The 14,870-nt window shown below is 49.5% G+C and overlaps 1 long non-coding RNA gene across 1 annotated transcript in view; it reads right to left on the reverse strand.

The window, feature by feature from the left end:
• Positions 1-14,870, reverse strand: part of LOC145341319 (uncharacterized) — a 44,756-nt gene that overhangs the window by 1,166 nt on the left and 28,720 nt on the right. Inside the window, exon 2 of the long non-coding RNA XR_013886357.1 lies at positions 4,196-4,292. This is a non-coding gene — a long non-coding RNA (uncharacterized LOC145341319). The remainder of the gene's footprint in view (positions 1-4,195; positions 4,293-14,870) is intronic.

Raw genomic sequence — 14,870 nt, forward strand, 5'->3', positions numbered from 1 at the left:
GGCTGAATGCCCGTGACCACTGAAGTGTTCGCCAACAGGAAGGGAACAGTCTTGCCTGGTGACTGTCGAGCGATGTTCATTCATCCGTTGTCGTAGCGTCTGCATGGTCTCCCCAATGTACCATGCTTCGGGACATCCTTTCTTGCAACGTATCAGGTAGACAATGTTGGCCGAGGCATTCAGCCTCTGACCTTCAGGTAAGCATTCTCCAAGGCGGCCTTCATGACACACGACAGCGCAGAGTCGCTGAACAGAGACTGATAGCCAAGTTCCGCACACATGAGGACGGTCTCAACAGGGATCTTGGGTTCATGTCACACTATCTGTAACCCCCGTGACTTGCCTGGGTTTGCAAAACCTCACTTACTGTACTGTCTGGAGACAATACACATCTCTTTAACCTGTGATCAGTGCTCCTTCCACTCACATTATCAGCCACTTCAGGTCTTGAACAGCAGGTTAGGTGTAAAGCCTCACAATGCCAGGGATGCAGGTTCAACTCCAGCCTTAGGTCACTGTCTGCGTGGAGTTTGCACATTCTCCCCATATCTGTGTGGGTTTCCTTCGGGTGCTCCGGTCTCCTCCCACAGTCAAAAGGTGTGCGAGTTAGATAGATTGGCCATTAGTCTCCCAAGATGCGAAGGTGAGGGAGATGAGTGGGGTAAATACCTCAGGTTATGGGGATAGGACCTGGGTGGGATAGTTGTCAGTGCAGACTCGATGGGCTGAATGGCCTCCTTCTGCACTGTAGGGATTCTATGATTGGTGGGTGGGGGGTGGGTTGGCATCAGTCTCAATTGTTACCTGGAATTAGAGGTGGTTTGAGTGCTTTTAACTTCTTCTGAGTAACTGTTGGCGTAATCCTGTCCGAACTGTTTGAGGTTTGTGTTTTACGTCTTATTTCCAGGTGGTTCCTAGGGGGGAGTTTGCATTTCTGGACTATTGCCGTTCAAAGCTCTGAGAGAGGTTCCCCAACGCATCTTTGGGCAACCCAGCCCCTCCAAAATTTAACGCTGGGGAGCTCGGAAGGTAAGGCCCCATGAGGCATCTGTGGCCCAGTACCCCAACCCCAACATTCAGCCTCATTAATTCACCCAATTTCCAGTGTGTCTGGGGGGTTGTTCTCGGTGGAGAGGTTCAGCAGGTTGGCCCCAAGCTCACTGGAGTTTCGAAGAAGGAGAGATGATCTTATTGAAGCTCATAGGATCCTGGGGGGGGGGGGGGTTTCGACAGGATGGATGCTGAGAGGAGCTCTCCCCTCAGGAGGGAAACTAGAGCCAGAGGGAACAATTTGAAAGTCAGGTGATCTCCCACTGAAGACGGGGCCGAGGAGGAATTTCTTCTGTCAGGCAGTCGTGCATCTTTGAACTTCTCAGTGCCAGAGAGCAGACTGGATTCTTTCTGAATCTATCCTGCGGAGAGATTAAGCAGTCTGGACTTGCGCTCGCTGGAGTTTAGGAGCACGAGAGGGGATCTGATCGAGGCTTGTAAAATTTTAAAAGGGGTTGATAAAGTCAACGTAGACCAAATGTTTCCCCTTGTAGGGCAATCTAGAACAAGAGGTCACAGGTATAGGTTGAGAGGTGATAGATTTAAAACTGAGATGAAGAGGAACCACTTCTCACACAGCAACGTTTATTTATTAGTGTCACAAGTAGGTTTACATTAACACTGCAATGAAGTTGCTGTGAAAATCCCCCAGTCGCCACATTTCAGCACCCGTACAGGTGAATTTACCACAGCCAACGCGCCTAACCAGCACATCTTTTGAACCGTGCGAGGAAAGCAGAGCACCTGGAGGAAACCCACGCAGACATGGGGAGAACATGCAAACTCTTCACTGACAGCGACCCAAGCAGGAATCAAACCCTAGTCCCTGGCGCCATGAGGCAGCAGTGCTAAGCATCGTGCCATCCCATGGATTCAAGAGATAGATAGATGAAAAAAGGGAAAGAAAGAAATGAGGAGCAGGTGGGGAGGTGGATTTGAGACCAGGGAGAGATCAGCCATGATCTGATTGAATGGCGGAACTGGCTCGAAGGGCTAAATTTCCATCTTTCTGCTCCCGATTCCTATGTTCCTAGACCTAATTAACCACCATCTTACTGAACAGCACAGCAGTTGAGGGGCCAAATGGCCTACCCCTGCTCCTATTACTCAGGGCCTTATGTGTGATTGTGTGAAAAATGGAGTTTTGCAGGATTTTTTATTCCCCTCCGCAGCCTTCTGTAGATTCTTCAACATTGAACCACCTACATGATGGGGGCATTGGACCAAGTTGGGAACTAATAGAAAAACTCAGACAAGCTCATCCGGCAACGAGGTGGGCCAGACTGAGGAGGAAATACCTCCGATTAAATCTTCAGTTAGTGTTGTCACTGTCGCCAGGTCCAGCATATGGACGGCACGGTGGCACAGTGGTTAGCACTGCTGCCTCACTGCACCAGGGTCCCGGGTTCGATTCCCGGCTCAGGTCACTGTCTGTGTGGAGTTTGCACGTCCTCCCCATGTCTGCGTGGGTTTCCTCCGGGTGCTCCGGTTTCCTCTCACAGTCCAAGGATGTGCGGGTTAGGTTGATTGGCCAATGCTAAATTGCCCCTTTGTGTTCAGGGGGGATTAGCAGGGTAAATACGTGGGGTTACGGGGACAGGGCCTGAGTGGGATTGTTGTGGGTGTAAGCTCGATGATTTGAATGGCCTCCTCCTGCACTGCAGGGATTCTATGGTATTCCCACAAAAGGGGGAAGAGTTTAAAATGCTCAGCCTCACCTCCAGACACCCATATCCCCATCACCCCACTCCATGAATTCAGAAGCCTGGGGCAGGATTTTGCCCTGAGGAGGGGGCGGGGGGGGGCGGGGGGTCAATGTGCCTTCTCAGGGTCAACTCGGAGTGAAGCCTGCCCTGGTAAGGGAAACAATCACCCAGCACCCAAACGGAAGCCAGAGTGAGGCCTCACCATCGCATTATAGACGGTAGGTGGGATCTCAAAGCTGTGGGACCAATAGGAGGGGAGAGAGAAGGGGGGAGGGGAGAGAGAAGGGGGGAGGGGAGAGAGAAGGGGGAGAGGGGAGAGAGAAGGGGGAGAGGGGAGAGGGGAGGGGGAGAGGGGAGGGGGGAGGGGGGAGGGGGGAGAGGGGAGAGGGGGAGAGGAGGGGAGAGGGGAGGAGAAGGGGGGGAGAAGGGGGGAGGGGGGAAGGAGGGAGGGGACATCTCCATGTTGGGATAGCCAGTGTCCAACTACTGCAACTTTCAAACTAAAAAAAATGTCTTCAGCAGCCAGGCCACCCCGCTGTGGATGGAGGGGCGGCTTCACAGGGTGGATTACGGCCATGTCTGAGGCTAAAATGGCCCGAGGGGAAGTTCCACTGAGGCCTGTACATTAGGCCTCAATAGGCCTTTAATGCCCCTTGGCCACTTGCCGGCGGGTTGCTCCGATCTCACCTCTGGGAATATAGGCCCGGAACAGGATGGAGCTTGCAAATCAGCAGGCCAGCCAATGGTACAATTGTCCCCTAACCACTACCCCTCCCACCCGCCCCCCCCCCCACTTCAGGGTTTAAAAATCCTGCCTTTGGTCATCATCCAGAAGTCCCACCCACAACCCTCCCCTTGCCCAATCTCTCCAATCTCCTCGCAAGCTTATTCATTAGTGTCACAAGCGGCCTCACATTAACACTGCAATGAAGTTACTGTGAAAATCCCTTGGTCGCCACACTCCGACGCCTGTTTGGGTACACTGAGGGAGAACTTAGCGTGGCCAATGCAGCTAACCCACACGTCTTTCGGGCTGTGGGAGGAAACCGGGACACCTGGAGGAAACCCACGCAGACACGGGGAGAATGTGCAGAATTCGCGCAGACAGTGACCCAGTCGGGAATTGAACCCGTGTCCCTGGCGCTGTGAGACAGCAGTGCTAACCACTGTGCCACACCGGCACATTTTTCAGACTGTGGAAGGAAACCAGACCACTTGGAGGAAACCCACGCAGACACGGGGAGAGCGTGCAGGCTCTGCACAGACAGTGACCTGGCTTCATTCAGCCCACTAATGTCAGCTGCGTTTGAGTGAGTGCTTGCACCCGCTGTCCCTGTCGTTCCTAATAAAAGAGCTCGAATCTGAATGAAACAGCTTTATCTTTCCTCCGTGGTGTAACAGGTGAGTATCTGAGTGATTCACAAATCCCCTTTCCGTACCTTTCTGAGACTGAGCCTCCAAGGAAGCGGTGAGAGCTGCCTGAGTTACAGCCACCAACATCAGCCACATCTTCATTCTCAACATCTGCAGAGAGGGCTGGGGGGAAGGGAGAGAAAGATACAACACGCATTAATAAAAACCCTGCTCCTGGACGTCCCCCTCCTGCAATCAGCCCATCCCATCAAACAGCCTTTTTCCTTCCCAACATTTGAATTTCTAATAAAGAAAAGAAACTGGATTAAAAAAAAAAATTCTCATTAATTATTCTTTTTTTCTCCTCCTGTTTTGCTGGCAGCTGTATTCCGCACAAATTCCTGGAAAATCCTGCAGAGTTATCAACCTGCGCAGTTATAAAAGTGAAAAACTGTACCCCAAGGGAGTGTAAACTCAACAGCTTAGTTTAATAGATGGAAAGGCCTGATTTCTAAGAACGCCTTTGGACATCCTCAGAACCGCCTGATCGTCGCACAGGCAATTGTTTAAGCATGGAGTACAATTGCTATCCTTGCCAGGCTGTCTATGGTCCTTTCATCAGCTTCAAGTTGCTGCAGTTCTCTTTCTCCCTGTCCAGACACAGGGCAAGTTCCGTTTTGTCATTGTGGGAGTCCAGGAGGGCACTCAGACTGTAGAAGAAAAGGCAAGGTCACCAAAAGAGGGTGGCGCACTGGTTAGCACTGCTGCCTCACAGCACCAGGACCCGGGTTCCATTCTTGACTTGGGTGATTTTTCTGTTCAGAGTTGGCACGTTCTCCCCATATCAACACCTCCGGGTGTTCTGGTTTCCTCCCACACTCCAAAGATGTGCAGGTTAGGGGGATTGGTCATGCTAAATTGCCCCTTAGTGTTTGGCCAAGCTGAATTTCCCTTTAATGTCCACTGATGTGCAGGTTAGGTGGATTGGCCATGCTAAATTGCCCCTTAGCATCCAAAGATGCGTAGTTGGGTGGATTGGCCAAGATAAATTTTCCTTTGATATCCAAAGATATGCAGGTTAGGTGGATTGGCCGTGGTAAATTGCCCCTTTGCATCCAAAGATGTGTAGATCAGAGTTATTACCCATGATAAATGCTCAGGGTTACAGGGATGGGTGGGCCTGGATGGGATGCTCTTTCAGAGAGTCAATGCAAACCTGATGGGCTGAATGGCCTCTTACTGCACTGTAGAGGCTCTATCGTTCTAAAAGGTAATGCCAATTGGGCTTAAGTTTTACAATGGTGTAAGTAGAAGCAAAACTGAAGGCGGCTAAGGGATTTCACAGTGCAGGGGTGACAGGAATGAATTAGATAGCCATTTGGCCCATCTAGTCTGCACCTACAACAATCCCACTTAAGCCCGATCCCTGTAACTCCACATACTTACCCTGCTAATCCCTCTAATCTACGCATCCCCGGACACTAAGGGGCAATTTAGAATGGCCAATGCACCTAACACGCACACATTTTTGGCCTGTGGGAGGAAACCGGGGCACCCAGAGGAAACCCACGCAGACATGGGGAGAACATGCAAACTCCACACAGACCAAGCCGGGAATCGAACCCCGATCCCTGGTACCGTGAGGCAGCAGTGCTAACCACTGTGCTGCCCTAAATGGAAGACACCTTCTTTTGAAACTGTGATTTGATTTATTAATGTCACATGTGTGAAAAGTATTGTTTCTTGCACACTATACAGACAAAGCATACCGTTCATGGAGAAAAATCCCCTCTCTTTCTAGATTCCCCCCCACAAGGTGAAACATCCTTTCAGAATCTTGTCGATCCCCCTCGGAATGAATTGTTCTCTCAGCGAGAGGATATATAAAAACCTTTAAATACTACATCCCTCTGGCATGACATGCCTTATGTGTAATTTGGAAAGCCTGTGTTAGTAAAGTGTGGGGTTTGACACACCTTGATTGAAAGGAATGTGGCCTCAACTCTTTCTGTCCCACTCATCTAACGATTTATTGCCACTGATCTCATTCTTACCAACTCTGCGTTTGACCTCAACCCCATTTTATTGTTACAGGCACAACTTCATTTCCTACAAGCGCAGTTCAAAGTCACACGAGGAAAGATGCTTCTCTCCGTCAGCTCTGCGGGTTTGGTATGAGTTACACGAGGAGAAACTGTCTCCACCGAGCAGGAGGGTTGGTAACCACAGGGCACAGGTTGAAAATGCTTGGCAAACGAGCCAAGCACGACGCAATGAGATCTTTTTTTTATGCACGAGCTGTAGCGATCTGGAATGCGCTGCCTGGGGGAATGTTCGCGATGGATTGAATCGTAACTTTTAAAGAGGTGTACACGGAATGAAAACAAGGCTACGGGAAAAGAGTGGTTTTAATCGGATAATTTTAAGGAGTAATATGATGGGGCCAAATTACTTCTTTGGGTCTTTGATCACACTATGAGGTTGTGTTGGCCGTCCGGATTTTAATGGCTACAAGGTTATGGCACATTGAAACCCTCCAACTGCCCCATCCCGTCCACTGCACCAGCTGGGGGTTGGGGGGGGACCAATTTGCCAGTCTCCTTCCAATCTAACTCATCCCTCCCACTGCTGACTGTGTGAACACTGTCGGGCGGATAAGATCTCTCCACGTTTCTCTCCAGCGTGTCCATTCACCGGGGAACAAGGCCCTTACCATCCATGAACTTACTGTGGGTGATGGCAGTGACGCCATGACCTTAGGGCGGCGCGGTGGCACAGTGGTTAGCGCTGCTGCCTCACAGCGCCAGGGACCCTAGAAGCAGGGAAGTTGTTCCCACTGGTGGGTGAAACTAGAACTAGGGGGCATGGCCTCAAAATAAGGGGGAGCAGATTTAGGACTGAGTTGAGGAGGAACCTCTTCACACAGAGGGTTGTGAATCTGTGGAATTCCCTGCCCAGTTGAGGCTCCCTCATTGAATGTTTTTAAGGCAAGGATGGATAAATTTTTGAACAGTAAAGGAATTAAGGGTTATGGTGAGCGGGCGGGTAAGTGGAGCTGAGTCCACAAGAAGATCAGCCATGATCTTATTGGATGGCGGAGCAGGCTGGAGAGAGCAGATGGCCTACTCCTACTCCTAGGTCTTATGTTCTTATGTCTATGGCCTTCTGACCCAGGTTCAATTCCCAGCTGGAGTCACTGTTATGCCAAAGGGATGTATTATTTAATGGTCTTGTATATCCTTTACCTGAGAGAATGGGCCACAAATGATGAATTCCGAGGGGGATTGTGAGGGTAGATTCTGAAAGGATGTTTCACCTTGTGAGGGGGGATCTAGTACGAGGGCTCACAGTTTCAAATGAAGGTGTCTTCCATTTAGGGTGGCACGGTGGTTAGCACTGCTGCCTCAAAGTGCCAGGGGCCCAGGTTCCATTCCCAGCTTGTCTGTGCGGAGTCAGCACATTCTCCCCATGTCTGCGTGGGTTTCCTCCGGCTATTCCAGTTTCCTCCCACAGTCCGAAAGACGTGCTGGCTAGGTGCATTGGCCGTGCTAAGTTCTCCTTCAGCGTACCCGAACAGAGAGTGGCGACTAGGGGATTGTCACAGTCACTTCATTGCAGTGTTAATGCAAGCCTACTTGTGACACTAATAAATAGACAATGAACTTTAAACTGAGATGAGCGGTGGGGGAGGGGGAACAAGGGGATATGCTCAAAGAGGAGGAATCACCAGAGGAATAGGAGCGAAGTGAGGTTATAGTGCGAATGATAAACTCCACCCCATCACCCCCACAGTCTTGTGTGGACAAGTAGTCCAGTCAAATGGGCATGAAGGGGAAAGATGTCCTCCCACTTGTACCAGGTTTCAGTTAATTACATTGTAGGTTTATTTTTGAGAGAAAAGGAAGTCAAGGTTTACGGGGAGAGTGCGGTTATGCCACACCCCGATCAGCCATGATCTTCCTGAATTGTCAAGTAGGCTCGAGTGGCCTACTCCCCTGCTCCTCAGTCCCATCTTCCTGAGATAGGGAATAGGGAAGTTTATTTAGAATGCCGTTAGAATGTGGTCGGGACAGAGACCTGACCGGAACGACTGAAACATTAGCCCGGGATATTCCGGCCATGCTCTCCCCGAAAACCGGAAAATCCCACCTGAGGTTAACGGACTTTTCCATGGTCGGCACCCTCGCCCGATATGGTTCCCATGGCGCGAGAAAAACGGGAACATTCACCCTGTGAGTCCTGGTGAAGATGGGCATGGATTGGGGTGGGGTGGGGGTGGTGAGGGAGGGGGCACCTTGGACATATTCATTGACCCAGCCTCCACAGGGCAGAGAATTCCACAGACTCACGATCCTTGGAGAGAAAGAATTTCTCCTCTCCTCTGTCTTAAAAAGGGAGACCTCTGATTTTCAAACCGTGTCCCCCCTAGTTCTAGTCTCCCCCACATGCGGAAACATCCTCCCGGTGTCCACGCTAATCAGTCCCCTCAGGATCCCATTCGTTTCAAAAAGGATCACCTCTCGTTCTTCTAAACTCCAAGAGGTACAAGCCCAAACCTGCTCAACCTTTCTTCAGATGATAAGCCCTTAATCCCAAAAATGAGTGGAGTGAGCCTTCTTTGAACTGCTTCTAACGGAATTATATCCCTTTGCACATAAAGAGACCAAAACTTGTGCGTAATACTCCAGGGGTGGTCTGGGCAAGGCTGTGTGCAGCTGCAGTAAAACTTCCTGACTTTTATATTTTACGTGGGGCGGCACAGTGGTTAGCACCGCTGCCTCATGGCACCAGGGACTCGGATTCCATTCTCAGCTTGTGTCTGTGCGGAGAAAGCACATTCTACCCATGTCTGTGCGGGTTTCCCCTGGATCCTCCTGCAGTCCGAAAGACGTGCCGGTTAGGGTGCGTCGGCCGTGCTAAAATTCTCCCTCTGTGTATCCCAACAGGCACCAGAGTGTGGCGACTAGGGGATTTTCACACCAACTTCATTGCAGTGTTAATGTTACACTAACGCTGATAAATAAACTTATTTCCTGCCTCTTGTAATAAAGACCAACTTTCCATTTGCCTTCCTAATCACTTGCTATACCCGTGTACTAACTGTGTGTGATCCACGTACCAGGACACCCAGATCCCTCTGTACCTCAGAGAGTTCTACAATCTCTCTCCATTTAAATCATACACTACATTTCTATTCTTCCTATCAGAATGGACAAGGTTACATTTACCCACGTTACAAACCACCGACCAAACCTTTGCCCACTCGCTTAACCATGCATATTCTCCTGCAGACTCGCTACCTCCTCTTGACAACTTACTTTTTTTACTTATCTCAGTGTGATGTCTAAACTTAGCTACCATACATGCAGTTCCTCCATCCCTGCTAGGAGAGAGGTGTCCTGTGGAGCAGGATTGAGGTCCATGGGGAGGGTGCAGAGGTGGAGGGAAAGGGGTTTAGTCTTGCTCCGTACAATAGTTAGCCAAAAGTTTTAGTTCTTCAAACTTTTTCTGGGTAAATATTGTTGGAACCATCTGAATTTTGCAATTTAAGTTATGTGGTTCCCAGAGCAGAGCAATTGGCCATTGGAGGTTTGCACTTGGTCATTTAAGGGACTCAAATCAAACCGAGGCAGTAAGGTCAACCAGGGGCCTTCCCTCCCAGTGCTCACTCCCAAGGGAAGCAAGGGAGAGGTCAGATATCAGTCCTGATGTCAACCTGCCAAATTTTTAGGCCGCTGGCCCACCTCAGGCACGGTGGCACAGTGGTTTGCACTGCTGCCACACAGCGCCAAGGACACAGTTCGATTCTGGCCTTGGGTGACAGTGCGGAGTCTGCACGTTCTCCCCGTGTCTGCGTGGGTTTCCTCCGGATGCTCCAGTTTCCACCCACAGTCCAAAGATGTGCGGGTTAGGTGGATTGACCATATTAAATTGCCCCTTAGTAGTCAAGCGCACTAGTGAGTTAAATACATGAGGTTATGGGGATAGAGCCTGAGTGGCATTGTTATCAATGCAGCCTCGATAGACTGAATGGCCTCCTCCTGCACTGTCGGGATTCTATGATCTCCTTCCTCACCTCCTGACCTCCTATGGGGGCAGAAGATTCTGGCCTACAACAACATGAAGTCCGCCACTCAAACCAGCTTCCCATCCATTGATTCTACCTACACTTCCCACTGCCTCGGAAAAGCAACCAGCGTATTTAAGCACCCAAACATTCTCTCTTCCACCTTCTTCCATTGGGAGAAAGAAACAAAAGTCTGAGGTCACATAGTTACTAACTCAAGAACAGCTTCTTCCCTGCTGCCATCAGACTTTTGAATGGACCTACCTCGCATTAAGTTGATCTTTCTCTACACCCTAGCTATGACTGTAACACTACATTCTGCACTCTCTCTTTTCCTTCTCTATGAACGTTATGCCTGCGCGCAAGAAACAATACTTTTCACCGTATACCAATACATGTGACAATAATAAATCAAATCAAATTGACAAGGTTCTACGAGTGCAGCAAGGTAAGCTTGGAGGTTCAGTTAGCCACATGGCAGCACTGGGAACAGGAATTGGAACCAGAGTTGGTGAACTAAGAAGGCACAGCAAAAGAACACCGGCAAGGATCAGCAGTTAAACCAAGGTCACATCAGCTCTCCCAAGCGAACAAAAGAACCCTTACATCGAGGAAGAATACCCCAGTGTCCTGCACCAATATTTCTCCAACTTATTCATAGAACATTCCAGCGCAGTACAGGCCCTTCGGCCCTCGATGTTGCGCCGACCAGTGGAACCAATCTAATGACCCTGTAACCTAAACTATTCCAATGTTATCCGTATGCCTATCCACTGACCGTTTGAACGCCCTTAAAGTTGGCGAGTTCACAACTGCTGCAGGCAGGGCATTCCACGCCCTTACTACCCTCTGAGTAAAGAACCTACCTCTGACATCCGTCCTATAATTATCACCCCTCAATTTAAAGCTATGTCCCCTCGTGTTAGCCATCACCATCTGAGGAAAAAGGCTCTCACTATCCACCCTATCTAACCCTCTGATCATCTTGTATGCCTCGATTAGGTCACCTCTTAACCTTCTTCTCTCTAACGAAAATAACCTCATGTCCCTCAGCCTTTCCTCATAAGACCTTCCCAGTCAGTCTTGTATCTGAGTAATGCTTGTGGGAGCTTGCTGTGCATGGAGTGGTTGCTGTGTTTCCCACATTGCAACAGTGAGCCCATTCTATAGTATTCCATTGACTGTGCTGTACTTTGGGACATCCTGTAATCACAGAAGACGCTTTATAAATACAAGTTGCTTTCATTTTTTTAAGTGACTGACTGACAGCTCCAAATGGAAGCAAAACACAACTTTCCGACTTTCCAATGCAGCATTCCCAGAATCAAACAGGGCTAAAAATGCATTCACGGTCAATTTACTAAGGTCAGTTCAATTAGGAACCGACCTGTGTGTCGAAAAAGGAACAACATTGCAGTTTTGAAACTGCACCAGTTAAAACCATGAGGTGGAGATGCCGGCGTTGGACTGGGATGGACAGAGTAAGAAGTTTCACAACACCGGGTTAAAGCCCAACAGGTTTATTTGGAATCACGAGCTTTCAGAGTGCTGCTCCTTCACCTGGTGAATCAGTTAGTTAATACTGCACGGTGCCACAGTGATTAACACCGCTGCCTCACAGCGCCAGGGACCCGGGTTCCATCCCCAGCTTGGGTCACTGTCTGTGCGGAGTTTGCACATTCTCCCCACGTCTGCGTGGGTTTCCTCCCACAGTCCGAAAGTTGTGCTGGTTAGGTGCTATTTGCCGTGATAAATTCCCCCTCAGTGAACCGAAACAGTGTGGCGACTTTTCACAGTAACTTCATTGCCGTGTTAATGTAAGCCTACTTGTGACACTAATAAATGAACCTTTTAAACCCACTGAGGGCAAGTAAAACCTTCTTCAAACTTCACCTCCAATGACAAAGTACAGCTCCAGAACCAGCACATCTGTGTAGTTTAACCTATCTCCACATCTGGATCTGGTTAAATTTGAGATGCTGGGGAAACTGAGAGTGGAATCAATCGATGTGTCCAAAAGTGATGGGCACCAGGGCACAAACGTCACAGCGCCTTTACAGTGTGTCTGCACAATGTCTCCAAACTCTACATTCATATCATTGCCCTACAGGTTCGAGCAGACAGACACAGCGAGAATGCGCACCCCAGAATATTGATGGCATGGATTATGGCCCCCATCCATTCTCCAACAGCATCAGCTACTTACATTGCTGTAGCGCCTTTTGCATAATAGAATATCCTGTAGCCACTGCCCCCTGGAGCTGTCCGTCCGCAGGGAGGGGGGGGGTCAGACCCCCAGCAATAAAGCCACATGAAGGAGGCTAGTCCAGAATTTACCCCAGCCACAACAGGGATCAACAGGGAGTCTTGCTGGAGGAGCTAGTGTAGGGACGGAGCATCGGGGGGGGGGGGGGGGGGGGGTAGGCCTTTGATGGGGGATGTGGGTGGGAGGGCAGCAGGAGAAAGTTACTATCAGCCCCACCACTCTTCCCACCAGCCTGCAACCTGTTGGCTGGTGACCAGAACTCTCTGCCCAGAGAGTGCCGTTGGTACCAATCTAATCCACATCCAGCCAACGCAGCCCCACAAGTTGTCCAACATGTGGCGACATTTTTACCTGCACCTGGTAGGCCAGAGCTATGGATGGTGATGGAACACTTTCTTTCCACTGCCTGGCTGACCAGAAATCTCACCTGCTCAGCCTATCATTGGCACGTGTTGGAAAGGTTCACACGTTGACACTCAACCTGTTTGAACACACCTTCCTGCAGTTGGATTAGAACCCGGAGCTTCTGGTCCAAAAGCAGGGATAATGGGTGGCACGGTGGCGCAGCGATTAGCACTGCTGCTTCACAGCGCCAAGGATCCTGGTTCGATTCCCAGCTTGGGTCACTGTCTATGTGGAATCTGATGTGGAGATGCCGGCGTTGGACTGGGGTAAACACAGTGAGAAGTCTGACAACACCAGGTTTAAGTCCAACCGATTTATTTAACCGAGTTTACTATCAAATAAATCGGTTGGACTGGTGTTGTCAGACTTCTTACTGTGTGTGGAATCTGTACATTCTCCCCGTGTCTGCATGGGTTTCCTCCTGGTGCTTCGATTTCCTCCGACAGTCGTGCTGGTTAGATGCATTAGCCGTGCTAAATTCTCCCTCAGGTGTACCCAAACAGGCGCTGGAGTGTGGAGGACTAGGGGATTTTCACAGTAACTTCATTGCAGTGTTAATGTAAGCCTACTTGTAGTCCTAATAAATAAACTTTAACACTACACCACAAAACCTCTCGGAGAATCTTCATGGAAACGGCAACAGACACATGGCCAAAAGAGGAGTCAATAAGAAGGCAAAAAATTGTGTTTTAATGAGGGTTTAAAATCTAAAATTGTTTAGAATCTAGTCTGATCTGACTTTGCAAATTGCACCCTGGGATTCTTACACACACCAAAGGGGACAGAGGGCCTTGAATAACGTCTTATTCGAAAGATGGCACCTCCGACAGTGCAACACTCCCTCAGCGCTGTCACTTGCTCTTAACTCTGGGGTTTTAAACCTGTAACCCTTGAACACAAGAGTGTTACCCACTCAAACACGTCCCCTGCAAAGCTACGGAAGGACTATTTTCTCCCCACAGAAATGAGGCACGCACCCATGCACAAACAAAAAAGGGAACACAGAGATCAAGGCAGCTTTTGAAAGATCCCCGCAAAAAAAAACATCAGAAAAACAAATTATCCAACTGCGCTATTGCCAAAATGTTCAACTTCGCCTCACACCACAGCACTCGCTCCTTCTAAATAAACAGTTAACCCCCCCCCTCACTTTCTCTGCAGAGACATTTAGGGATTGAAACCAGGTTGGTTCCACAAAGGCCACATCTTGGAACCAGAGGTTAGAAATTGCCGGACACCTTTAATAGGCAGTTCGACAACACTGGCTCAGCCCCAAGCACCGCAGACACTCTCCTGCTCAGATTGCAAAGCAGATTCCACAACAGCTATGTCAACATACAAATAACTGCACTAATCTCGTGTTGAACCTCACCCTTCCTTGTGTCTTAATCCTTCCCAGATCTACAGTTCCAGCCCCCACCCCTCGCTCCCCTTCCAACACTCTTTCCGTCCCTCCGACTCGAGCCCTTGGGCCAGCCCCCTTTGGCTCGAACAGAGCGTAAATATTAGTGTGGCCTGGTTGGGATGGACAGTCTGTTTCTTATAAGTTCACAGGAGCAGAATTAGACCATTCAGCCAATTGAGTCTGCTGCGCCATTCATAGGATCATAGAACCCTACAGTGCAGATAGAGGCCTAAGGAGGTCCAAGAGTGAACGTTGGACCCTTAGAGGATGAGAGGGGGGATTTAGCGGTGGGAGATGAGGAAATGGCTGAGACCTTAAATAAGTTTTTTGCCTCGGTCTTCACAGAGAACACAAATAGTTTGCCAGATCTTAAAGATAGAAGGATGGTAGGAGTTGAGGGCCTGAATGCGATTACTGTCACTAGAGAGGTAGTGCTTGATAGACTAATGGGACTGAGGGTGGACAAGTTCCCAGGACCGGATGGAATGCATCCCAGGGTTCTGAAAGAAATGGCAGAGGTGATAGTGGATGCCTTAGTAATTATTTATCAAAATTCGCTGGATTCCGGGGAAGTGCCAGAAGATTGGAAAACGGCTAATGTTACGCCGCTGTTTAAAA

This window comes from Carcharhinus amblyrhynchos, chromosome 3 (genome assembly GCF_965287045.1).
Source record: "Carcharhinus amblyrhynchos chromosome 3, sCarAmb.v2.hapA, whole genome shotgun sequence".
Taxonomy (NCBI): domain Eukaryota; kingdom Metazoa; phylum Chordata; class Chondrichthyes; order Carcharhiniformes; family Carcharhinidae; genus Carcharhinus; species Carcharhinus amblyrhynchos.